Consider the following 12,652-nt stretch of genomic DNA (forward strand, 5'->3'; position numbering starts at 1 on the left):
CTATTATTTCTACTAATGCGACATCTCATAATTTTCCCCTTCTCGCTACTCAAATGGCTACCACCCTCCTTTAACTAGACTTTTATCATCTCTTACCTGAAATATTGTACTTGATTCCATATTGGTCTGTGTCAGTCAAGTCTTTCCCTAATTTAATCCAACTCCACACACATGCACAAATCCCTATCAAAATGTTTTCCTAAGGCACAGATATGGGTCATGTCACTTCCCTATTCAAAAAATTTCAATAGCTCCCTATTGCCTCTAGAATCAAATATAAACACTAACATTTTCAGTCTTTTACACTCTGGCTCCCACCTGTCTTGGAGAAAAAAATTCAATATTCTATGTTTTAGGCACAAGCCTATCCCCCCAAAATGTATTTGCATCTCTAAGGCAAAGTGACTAGAACTAGAATAGTTCAAATAATTTTTAATCTCTTCTCAGAAAGAAATCCAGTACTCTATAGTTCAGATAAATGGACCTCTTATAATTCCTCAGATGTACATCAAAAAAAAAAAAAATCCACAACTTAAATACATATGGACAACACCTGCATTTTTTATTTCCTTCACAGGTTAATTGTACTATTTCAAAGTCCAATTCTTTTTGTACGGCAAAGTAACTGTATGGACACGTATACATATATTGTATTTAACTTATATTTTAACATATTTATCATGTATTGGTCAACCTGTCATCTGGGGGAGGAGGGGAAGGGAAGGAGGGGAAAAATTGGAACAAAAGGTTTTGCAATTGTCAATGCTGAAAAGTTACCCATGCATATATCTTGTAAATAAAAAGCTATAATAATAATTTAAAAAAATAATATGGACACAGTAGATCCAAAGTACTTATCTATAGCCCCAAGTAAGATTTCCTGTTAGTAAAAAAGATTCAAATAGAGCACTCAAGAAGGATAAAAATTTTTTAAAGAAAAGATAACTAATTCTCTTACATACTCCCAAAAAACAAACATCCTAAGATTTCAAAGGAATCTTTTCTAAGGCTTTGGAAAATTGCAACTTAAAAGTCCTTTGAAGTATTCAGAATGAAAGAGAAGTAGCCAAACACACACAAAGAAAGGCAGGGAAGATACAGAGATTTCCCAACAATAAAACATGAGGAATTAGCACAAAGTATAGGCAAATTTTTAAGTCCTACATGTCATCAAGGAATTTGGAACCCCTCTAATCTTCCTTTCAAATATAAAAACATATGAATTCTTATATCAATTAACTGATGATATGTGTGTGTGTATGTGTGTGTGTGTGTGTGTGTGTGTGTAGTATACACATATACAAAATGCCTCTTTAAGTCTTAAATCAGCTTTAAATTTTTAACAGTTTTTGAAGCAACAATATATCTAGTCATATATATAGCTATGTCTATAGTACTTTGCAACTACTTGTCTATTTGACAACAGCTGCTTGTCTATTTGAATTTTACATTCAAATATAAATATATACCCATATCTTTAATATATATATACATATACACACACACATGTATTATGTCTATATATGCATATATATGATTTAAATACAAATATCAACTATGTATCTTGTGACAATGAGTAGCTCAATTTATATGCCATAGTTTCTTCATTTGAAAAAAATCAACAGAAAAAATAAGATGATTGTACAAGTTCCTTATAATTATAAGACCCTCCAAATGCCTATGAAAGAAAACAGAGGCAGAAGATGGGATTTATACCATATTCCTAAGATTCAGATAAGTTAGATGCTAAGACTTTCCTTTAATTCTTAAGTTTAAATTTGAGACAATGATATACCAAAAGCTAATGTTAATCCATATCAGAGAAGGAAAATAAACATCAATTAAAAAAAAGAAATAAGAAACAGATAATCAAACTTACAAACTCTGGATATCAAGAATATAACTAAACTTATCCATTTCTCCCATGCATACACAGATATCATCTTCAATTAGGATGATGACCAGACATGATTCCTGCAGAGGAAAAGGAGCAGACATACACCTGGTGAATGTGGTAGCAGAGGGCAGAGATCTTGCTGGTTATGGACACTTGACAGAGAACAGAGTCCCTGGTTTCAATTCTAGAGCAGCAAGAGTAAAGGATGTTTGCATTCACAGGAAGCATGAGCATTTAAAGGAAAATATGCTGAAAGCACTAGCCCTGAATGAGAAATGGATAGGAATGCCCAAAGTTTGACCCTGGATAGAGTTTAGAAAGTAATCATAAGAAGGATCTTAGACTTGAGGCACCATTCCTCATACTTCAGGTTTTGTATTTGATTATATAATAATCTGCTAAAAATAAAATAAAACCAAAAAAAAAAAAAAAATGAGTTAGCAAAGGAGAAAGAACCCAATCATAGATAGCTACTATTATGGGGAAAGAGAAGATCTGGGTTCATATTAAGAGAATGATAGTGGAGCTAAAAAAGTTTTGCCTTCTTGTAAGAACTTTAAAGATAAAATAAGGGAAATGAAGGAAAAATTAGGTGTAATGGGCTGAAGCTGAGCAAATGCACTGAGTTCCAGCACTTAAGGCTAATTAGCCTTATTAATTGGCAACTGGACAATATTTATTAATACATGCTTGGAGAAAGAACGGCCCCACCTACTCTCTGTGCAACTTTGATGAGCTGTATAGGAGATTGCTTAGAAGATTTGCCAGAGGCACTGCTCTCCGGATTCGTGTCCAATTGCCCTTACTTCATATAGCCATTCCCCTTCACCTCCGCAAAGAATAAAGATCAAGGATTTTCCCTAATCCTGACTCCGGCTAATTTTAAAATATCCTGGGTGCTAAACGAAGTCATCACAATTAAGGGGGGGAAAGAGCCATCCAAGATCAAGAAAATTTATGAAAAGAAAGTCAACCAACTTCAAAGAGATTTTAAAATTTAAGGAAGAAAATAATGCCCAGAAAACTAGAATTGGCAAGAGAAAACTAATGATAGTATCAAGCATCAAGAAACAATAAAATAAAATCAAAAGAATGAAAATAAAAGAACATAATGTGAAACATCTCATCAGAAAAATAATTCATCTTGAGAACAAACTGGAGACAATATAAAAATTTTCAGACTACTTGAAATTTTCAATTAAGAAAAAGAATACTGCATATAATATAATATATATATATTATATACATACATACAATGCAGTATTGCAAGAAATTATCAAGGAAAATTGCCTTGAAGTTCTACAACAAGAAGCTAAAGCAGAAACACAAAAAAAACAAAAACAAAAACAAATCCACCAATCACCAAATGAAAGAGATCCCTAAAGGAAAAATTTCAGACATGTCATAGCCAAGTTTCAAAGCTCCTAGGTTATGAAGAAACTCAGTATCAATAACAGAAAGACAAAAAAAACTACCATGGAACTATGATCAGAATTACACAAGATCTAGCAGTTTGAAGACCACAGGTATTAAACCACGATATTTCACAGAGCAAGAGAGCTGGAGTTACCAAGTGTAATTTACCTAACAAAGTTAAGTAAATGAGGAAAAGTGGACCTTTAATAAACTGAAAAATTTTGTGACAAAAAGAGAACTTAATGGAAAATTCAATATGTAAGATCTAGATGAAATATAAGGTAAACATTAAAGAACAATTATAAGGAACATAATAAGGTCAAAATGTTTACTTCTTATATGTGAAATATAAGACTATTGATAATCTTATGACTCATTATTTTGGTAATTTGAAAGGTTTGGGCTGTACTCTGTAAAATGGGATGCTTCTAAAAAATATATAATTGCACAGGGAGAGATAGATGAAAAGGAGTAATTATCTTTTACAAATGAGGCATGAAAGGAAAAATTGATATAGAAAAAGCAAGAGAAAGAGGAGGGCTGGGAGGTTGGAACCTTACTCTTATCAGATATAAGTCAAAGAGGGAACAATATATACATCTAGAAGGCTATAAATGTCTTCTAAATTTAGAAAGAAATAAGAGTTTAGGGGATAGGAAAATAACTTTTAGAATGATGTGTAGATTAAGAATTAGGAAGGGAAGGGAATAAGGGAGAAATACTTAGAAAGGCAAGGGATAAACTCTTAAGAGAGATGCAGATTAAGGAAAAAAAGAGGGCAAGGTCGCAGGTATAAATTAGACAAGTGAAAAGAGCTAGCATAAGGACAAGGAGAAAATATAGGATGGAGGAAAATACATAACAAGTAATTACAATTCACTATATGAATTTACCTATAAAACATAAACAAAAACAGAATGGATTAAAAAATATGAATTCAACATCTTGTGCTTTTAGGAAACAGGATACAAAAGAGAAATACACAGATAATAAATAAAATTTATTTATTTTAAAGATAAAGAGATAAAATAAAAGACTAAAATAGAATTTACTATGTTGCAGGGAGGATAATCATAACGTCAAAATTAAAGCTAAAATAAATTAAAAGAGAAAAATAGGGAAACTATACTACATATCACCAATATTATTTAACACTGTTTTAGACTACTTAAAATTACTAAACAATGTTAATACCTTAAAATATACTAGCCAAAACAGATATAGCAACCTCCATAAACATAAGAATAAAATACTCTTCATGCAAATAAAGTCTGATTTAAATAACTGGAGAAATATTTATCATTTATGGATAGATAAAGCCAATAATTTTATCTAACTTATCTATATATTCAATGCCATTACAATTAAATTAGTAAATAAAATTATTTCACTGACGTAGAAAAAATAATAATAAAATTAAATTTAAAGTACACAGCAGAGAAAAAAATAAAACCTACAAGGAAGCACAGAAAAGCTGGGTTGCCTTGAAAACAATGTGTAGGATTTATTACATAGTTTTTTGTGAAATGGAAATTTATTGTTTTATATTAAATCCTCTCATGTTCTGCTGTGTGTATAAACATTTTTTCTCTTTTCCCACTTTGTATTTAAATTTAAAATGAATAAAAATTTTTAAAAAACAAAAAATTGCTTTAAACAAAAGGTACAGAATATATAAAAAAATAAAAGCCGCCACCAAAAGTTACTACGAGTCTTTTGGAATTAATAGAGTTAGGCTTTCTTTTTCTGAAAGCCAATTCAAATAAAACACCACCCAACATAACAGAGACATATTTACAGAATCTTCCAATTAAAATATATTATAAGAGTTTACTGCTGTTTGTTATATAGTACTAAATCAAAAAAATTCTTACCAGAATTGATGTGTTGAATCTTTTGTATAAACAAAACTCAGCAAAAAGATAAGCAATTAAGTATAGACAGTTCAGCCCTTGCAGCAAGTTCTTGTTGGTTACTCTTTCTTAAAATGCAACACCTTAAAAAAAGGGGAGGGAAATTAAAAGTTAATATTTATTTCTCCTTGTTTTACATATATAAGATTGTCAACTTAACTTTCTACTTTTCAAAATAAGGCCTGTTTAAGTAATATTAAAAACAAAAATTTGAGCCAACTGAATGTAATATATACAACATTTGAAAGTTTCATTCCAGGAAAAATGTATTGTAACTTTGTAAGTGAGATCTGAAATATTTCCTGAACTTCATAGTTTAACCAAATTATTTAAATGAACATGTCAGTTGAATACTAGAATACTATTAGAATTCTGTCAGTGAAAGCTCTATAAAGTCCTTTCTTTTCCACAGTTCACATTTTAAGAACTCACTCTCTTCTTTTTGTGTTTTTAAAAGCAAACTTTCAAGCTGCTCTATGATTTGCATCACTACATTATTATAACAATTTTTTTTATCTTGATACACATGGAATTTTCAAATAGAGAACATAAAACAGTCAAGATTTGAACTATTAATAATAGCACTATGTTGAAATTCCTATACCCAAAGAAATCAAATGGAGGAAATAAAAAAAAAGGAAAATATTTATAGTATTTATACTATATAAATTTATAGTAGTTATATTGTGCTATTAATAATAGCACTATGTTGAAATTCCTATACCCAAAGAAATCAAATGGAGGAAATTTTAAAAAAGGAAAATATTTATAGTATTTATACTATATTTATATAAAAATGGAAATTGAGGGACTGTCCATTAATTAATTAAAAGAATGGTTGAATTGGTTCTAGTGTATAAATGTTATAGAATACTATTATATACTGTGAGAAATGAAGGGGGAACAGTTTGAGAGAAATTTGGAAAGACCTATATAAAGAACTATTATAGAATAAAGTGAACAAAATGGGGAAAATATTGTTTAAAAGATTTTTGAACAACTTAAGGACTCTAATCAACACAATGACCAAACATAATTCCCTAGTATTCAACTTGAAACACAACACAGACTTCCTGAAAGACAATGGACCCAAAAAACAAAATAAGACAAGTACACATACATATATACATGTATGTATGTATATGCATGCATGCACGCACACATACATACATATACCTGGCCAAAGTAAGAATTTGCTTGACTTAACTACATATATTTGTGACAAGGACTTTTTCTCTTTCAGTTGTACAAGGAGGGAGACAGGGAGGTAAAAAAAATAAATAATAATAATAATAATAAATTTACCTGTATTAAGACTGTATCTTATAAGGGTGAACCAAGATGTCAGAGTATTGCCTGAGCTCCCCTCCAAATCCCTCCAAATATCTTTAAATAATGACTCTAAACAAATTCTATTGCAGCAGAATACACCAAAAAACTGAAATGTTTTTTCCAGCCCAAGACAACTCAGGTCTACAGGAGAGATCTGTTACACCAGGGAAAAAAAGGAATGCTGTCCAGTGTATGCGTGCCAGCCACGACCAGGCCCAAGCAAATCAGGAGCAGGCCACCAGGTGACTTTACCAGTGGCAACAGTGGCAGTTTCCAGACCTTTCAGCCCATAGATGGTAAAGGGATGGGACAATGGTCAGAGGGAGATGTACCTACATGTACATACATACATTCCTTTGATGGCACCAAGGGCACAACTCTTTTTTACTGCCTATACTCGGATCAGGTAAAAGTCCTGGGTCTTAATAATAGTGCAAGAAGGAGCACTACCATAGCAAAGCTTACCCAAGTCACAGTTCAAGGGCTGAAAAGAGTGCTTGTAGTCGATCACAAACCAGTGCACAATACAAGAGAGTAGTAAACACACTTCTCTCCCTAGATACCAGCTTCTTTTTTTTAAATTATAACTTTTTATTGACAGAACCCATGCCTGGGTAGTTTTTTTTTTAATAACATTATCCCTTGCACTCACTTCTGTTCCAACTTTTCCCCTCCCTCCCTCCACCCCCTCCCCTAGATGGCAGGCAATCCTATACATGTTAAATATGCCACAGTATATACTAGATACAATATATGTATGCAGAACCGAATAGTTCTCTTGTTGCACAGGAAGAGTTGGATTCAAAAGGTAAAAATAACCCGGGAAGAAAAACAAAAATGCAAACAGTTTACATTAATTTCCCAGTGCTTTTAATTTGGGTGTAGTTGTTTCTGTCCAGCATTGATCAACTGAAACTGAATTAGATCTTTTTGTCAAAGAAATCCACTTCCATCAGAATACATCCTCATACAATATCGTTGTTGAAGTGTATAATGATCTCCTGGTTTTGCTCATTTCACTTAGCATCAATTCATATAAGTCTCTCCAAGCCTCTCTGTATTCATCCTGCTGGTCATTTCTTACAGAACAATAATATTCCATAACATTCATATATCACAATTTATTCAGCCATTCTCCAATTGATGGGCATCCATTCAATTTCCAGTTTCTAGCCACTACAAACAAGGCTGCCACAAACATTTTGGCACATACAGGTCCCTTTTCCTTCTTTAGTATCTTTTTGGGGTATAAGCCCAGTAGTAACACTGCTGAGTCAAAGAGTATGCACAGTTTGATAACTTTTTGGGATGCCAGCTTCTTAAACTGTGGTCCATGATCCTATGTGGTGCCTCATAAGAATGTGTCAGTTTAAAATTACGATTTCTTATCAGTAAATATTTGATTTGCACATATTTTTTATATATCTATATCCAGAGCCACATAAAAAATTTCTTGGGGAAAAAAATCTGCCTTAAATCACACAGTATTTTGAAAGAGTCAAAAACTTAACAGGCTCTAAGAATTACCTCTAAAAGCAGCTACACAAAAAAATCTAAAGCTTGAGACAGTGCCCTCTCCACTTGAGAAGCAGAGCCCCACTTTATTATAGAGGTAAAAATCAAGAAATAGATTGGAAAATGAGCAAACAACAGAAAAAATTCTTACCATAGAAAGTTACTATGGTGACAAGGAAGAACACACTCAGAAAAAGATAAAGAATGTCAAAGCTCCTACATCCAAAGCCTCCAAGAAAAATATGAATTGGTCTTAGGACAGGAAAGAGTTCAAAAAGGATTTTGAAAATCAAGTAAGAGAGGTAGAAGAAAAATTGGAAAGGAAAATGAAAGGGATGCAAGAAAATCATGAGAAAAAGATTCAAGAGTTTGGCAAAGGAGGCACAAAAAATACTAAAGAAAATAACACTTTAAAAATCAGAATAGGTCAAATGAAAAAGGAGGTATAAAAGCTCATTGAAGAAAATAATTTTTAAAAAAACAGAACTGGACAAGTGGAAGCTAATGACTTTATGAGACATCAGGAAACAATCAAAAAAAATTTTTTTAAATAGAAGAAAATGTGAAATACCTCATTGGGAAAATAACTGACCTGATAATTTAAGACTACATCAAAGTCAAGACCAAAAGAGTCAAGACATTATCTTTCAAGAAATTATCAAGGAAAACTGCCCTGATATTCTAGAACCAGAAAATAAAATGAGAAATTGAAAAAATCAATTAATCACTTCCTGAAAAGAGATCCCAAAATGAAAATTTCCAAGAATATTATAGCCAAATTCCAAATGTCCCAGGATCAAGAATAAAATACTGCAAGCAGCCAAAAAGAAACAATTCAAATATCATGGAGTCACAGGAAAATACAAGACTTAGGAGCTTCTATATTAAAGATTGAAACATAATATTCTGGACAACACAAGAGCTAGGATCAGTCAGAACCAAGAGTCACACATCAAAATCAACTCAGCAAAATTGAATATAATCCTTCAGGAGAAAAATCAGATATTCAATGAAATAGAGGACTTTGAAGCATACCTGATGAAAAGATCAGAGCTGAATAGAAAATATGATTTTCAAATACAAGATCTAAAAGAAGCATAAAAAGGTAAGCAGGAAGGAGAAATCATAAGGGATTTGATATGGTTACACTTTATATTCCTACATGGGATATTTATAATTCCTAAAAACTTTCTCATTATTAAGGCCATTAGATGGAATATGCATAGGCAGAAAGCAGAGATCGGTCTTGAATGGGATGACATGTTTATCTAAAAAAAATTAAATTAAGGGATGAGAATGAAGAATACATAAGAAAAAAGGAGAAAGAGGTAGAAAGAGACAAATGATCTGAAGTAAAAGAGGACTGAGTGAAGTTTTACAATGGAGGGGAAAATGAGTGAAGTGGGGAGGAGAACACATTAATTTTACTCTCATCAGAATTGGCTCAGGGGGAATAATAGTCAAACTCAGTTGGATACAGAATCTATCATACCATACAGGAAAGTAGGAAGGGAAATGAATAAGAAAAAGGGAGAGAGGAAGAGAGCCTACAGAATGGAGGGCTATTTGGGAGATGTAAAAGTCAGAAGCAAAACACTTTTGAGAATGGACACTGTAAAAGGACAGATAGGATAAACACAAGGAAAATAGGATGGAGGGAAATACATAACTAATATTACTTGAAAATAATTTTACAGTGAGTTTTTCTGATAAAAGACTTCATTTTTCAAACATAAAAACTGAATCAAATTTATAGAAATAAGAACCATTCCTCAGCTGATAAATAGTCAAAGGATAAGAAGAGACAATTTTCAGACAAAGTAATCAAAGCTATCAATAGTATATTAAAAGTTTTCCATATCACTATCAATGAGATAAATATAAATTAAAACAATGGGTTATTACCTCACATCTGTCTGATTAGCTAATGTGAAAGATAAGAAAGAAGACAAATGTTGAAGGGGATATAGAAAAATTAAAACACTAATGTACTATTGGTGAAATATACTGATGCAACCATTTTAGAAAACAATCTGGAACAATGCCCAAAGAGCTATAAAACCATGCAAATCCTCTAACCAAACAATACCATTACTAGGACTATATCCCAAAGAGATAAAAACAAATAGGGCAAGGATTTAAGTTTACAAAACTATGGATACAGAAATCCATCTTACCCTGCTGAAAAGTAAGAAGGGAAATGGATACAGGAAAGAGGGAAGGTGATGGAAGAGAAGGCATATTGGAGGAGAAATGGTCAGTAGAAAAACACTTTTTAGGAAAGAAAAGAATAAACAAAGGTTAGGGAAATGCAGTTAGCAATAGTAATTGGGAAAAGAATTTTGAAACAAATTTCTCTGATGAAAGCCTCCTTTCGCAAAAATATAGAAAACTAAGTCAAATATATTTTTTAAATTATTCCCCAATTAATAAATGATAAAAAGATATGAACTATGCCTAAAGGGCTATAAAATCACTCATATTCTTTGACCTAATAATACCACTACTCAACATGAATCCCAAAAGAGATTTTTTAAAAGGAAAAGGAATTATATGTACAAACATATTTATAGCAGCTCTTTTCTCAGGGTAAAGAATTAAAAATTGAGGGAACGCCCATCAAATGGGAAATGGCTGAATAAACTGTATCATGTGGAATATTAACCTTCCATGAAAAATGATAAGCAGGATGCTCTCAGAAAAAAACAGAAAAGTCCTTCATGAACTAATACAAAGTAAAATGTACTGGGTACAAGGTAGTAGCAATATTGTAAGATGATCAGCTATGAATGACTTTGCTATTTTCAGTAGTAAAAAGATCCATAACTACTTCTAAAGGATTTATAATGAAAAAAATGCTATTCATACACAGAAAAATAATTGTTTTTGATTAAAGCAAACTTAAATTTTTTTTCTTGAAGATTTTTTTGGGGGGAGAAGATTTATGTTTTCTTTTGTAACATGACTTTTATAGAAATGTTTTGTATAACTTTACATGGGGTGAGGGCAGGAAAGAAAGGAGAGAATCTGGAACTCAAAAGTTTTAAAAACAAATCTAAAAATTATTTTACATGTAACTGGGAAAAATAAAAACATTAAATATCACAAACTTTTAAAAAGTTGTAAACATTTTACATGTAATTAGAAAAAAAGAAAATATTTGATAGATGAGCTGATACCCTATTCAGGGGTCCTCAAACTATGGCCCACGGGCCAAATGTGGCAGCTGAGGATGTTTATCCCCCTCACCCAAGGCTATGAAGTTTCTTTATATAAAAGGACCACAAAACAAAGTTTTTGTGTTTACTATAGTCCGGCCCTCCAACAGTCTGAGGGACAGTGAACTGGCCCCCTATTTAAAAAGTTTGAGGACCCCTGATTATATAACCATATCTTTAAGCATAGAACTAGGCTTCTACCTCATTTCCTAGTCATTTCCAAACTGTGTTGCTTTCATAATTGTATATTCAGGCATTCATTCTCATGCTGTTTCTGCCTTCTTACCCTCTTTCCCTTTTATGTGATATCTTCCTCCACTTATTGGAATGTAAATTTGCTTGTATTTGAATCCCTAGGCCGCAGTAAGTTCTGTCATCTCATAAATGCTTAGCAACCTTAAAAAAGGGCCCTTGATATATTTTCAACATTTATTTTAAAATTTCAAGAAAGAGCATATTTTACTTTTACTTTAGTCCCTTTTCTTTAGCTTCAATTACTATTCTTCTCTGCCATAAGCAGAAGATGGAAAGTTCAAAAGTGTCAAAGAAATTAATACATACTCTTAGATAAAATGCTTCTAAGATGTATGGGGTGGTGGTTGGTTGACTTCATAGTTTCTTTGAATGTGGTTTATTTAAAAAATGGGGGGGGTATCTGCATCCACTTACTGCTACATAGCAATATTGTCTCTGAATTGAGGTGATTGGAAATCTTTATTATATTACAGTCCTTTAAGGCTATTTTTTCTTTTGCAGACTTGGGCTTTTTGTTTTTGGTCTTGACCTATGATTTATTTTAGACATGTTCACTGAAGAAGCTCCAAACATCAACTGGTTTTCACTTTGTAGTCTTAGAGATACAGCCTTTTGTATTGAGAAGTAGGAATTGAACTCAAATCTTTTCACCTCTGGTTAGGGTTCATATGCCATGTAATACTGCCTTTTACTATCTTGTTTATCATAATTTAGTTCTTCAGAGAGTATGAGATTAGTAGATAAGTATACTATATTCTAATTTAATTATAAAGATACATCCATTTATTTGCTTCATAAAATTGAGGGTATAAATATGCAAATCATAAATGACAAAGCATTTATGGAACTAAGTTGTAAATACACAAATGGGAACCTAGTTTATTTTTATTTTATGTTCTACCACCCATAATACTAAAACTTAAGAACTCATCCTGCCATATACTAGAAGTTGATCTTCAAATTGATTTTTTAAGTTTACACAATTTGAATAGGATTTAGTGTTCATGAAAATTAGTTTCTTTTTTATATTGCTGGTTTTCAAAATAAATGAAAATTAAATAGCAACTTCTCCCCACATTTTAGGAAAGTAAATCAACTCATTCCAG

General features: G+C 31.9%; 1 protein-coding gene across 9 annotated transcripts in view; it reads right to left on the reverse strand.

Moving 5' to 3' along the window:
- Nucleotides 1-12,652, reverse strand: part of MEF2A (myocyte enhancer factor 2A) — a 243,666-nt gene that overhangs the window by 184,229 nt on the left and 46,785 nt on the right. For 6 of the 9 annotated variants that reach the window (XM_051981008.1, XM_051981021.1, XM_051981015.1 and 3 more), the window contains exon 2: nt 5,188-5,309. The exons of 2 other annotated variants lie outside the window; for them this stretch is intronic. The gene's annotated coding sequence lies outside the window, so the exon portion shown is untranslated. Of the gene's footprint in view, nt 1-1,879; nt 1,979-5,187; nt 5,310-12,652 lie in introns of those variants that run through there. One more of the 9 variants, XM_051981009.1, reaches the window with a different exon arrangement.

The sequence above is a fragment of the Antechinus flavipes genome, chromosome 2 (genome assembly GCF_016432865.1).
Source record: "Antechinus flavipes isolate AdamAnt ecotype Samford, QLD, Australia chromosome 2, AdamAnt_v2, whole genome shotgun sequence".
NCBI classification, from domain to species: Eukaryota; Metazoa; Chordata; class Mammalia; order Dasyuromorphia; family Dasyuridae; genus Antechinus; species Antechinus flavipes.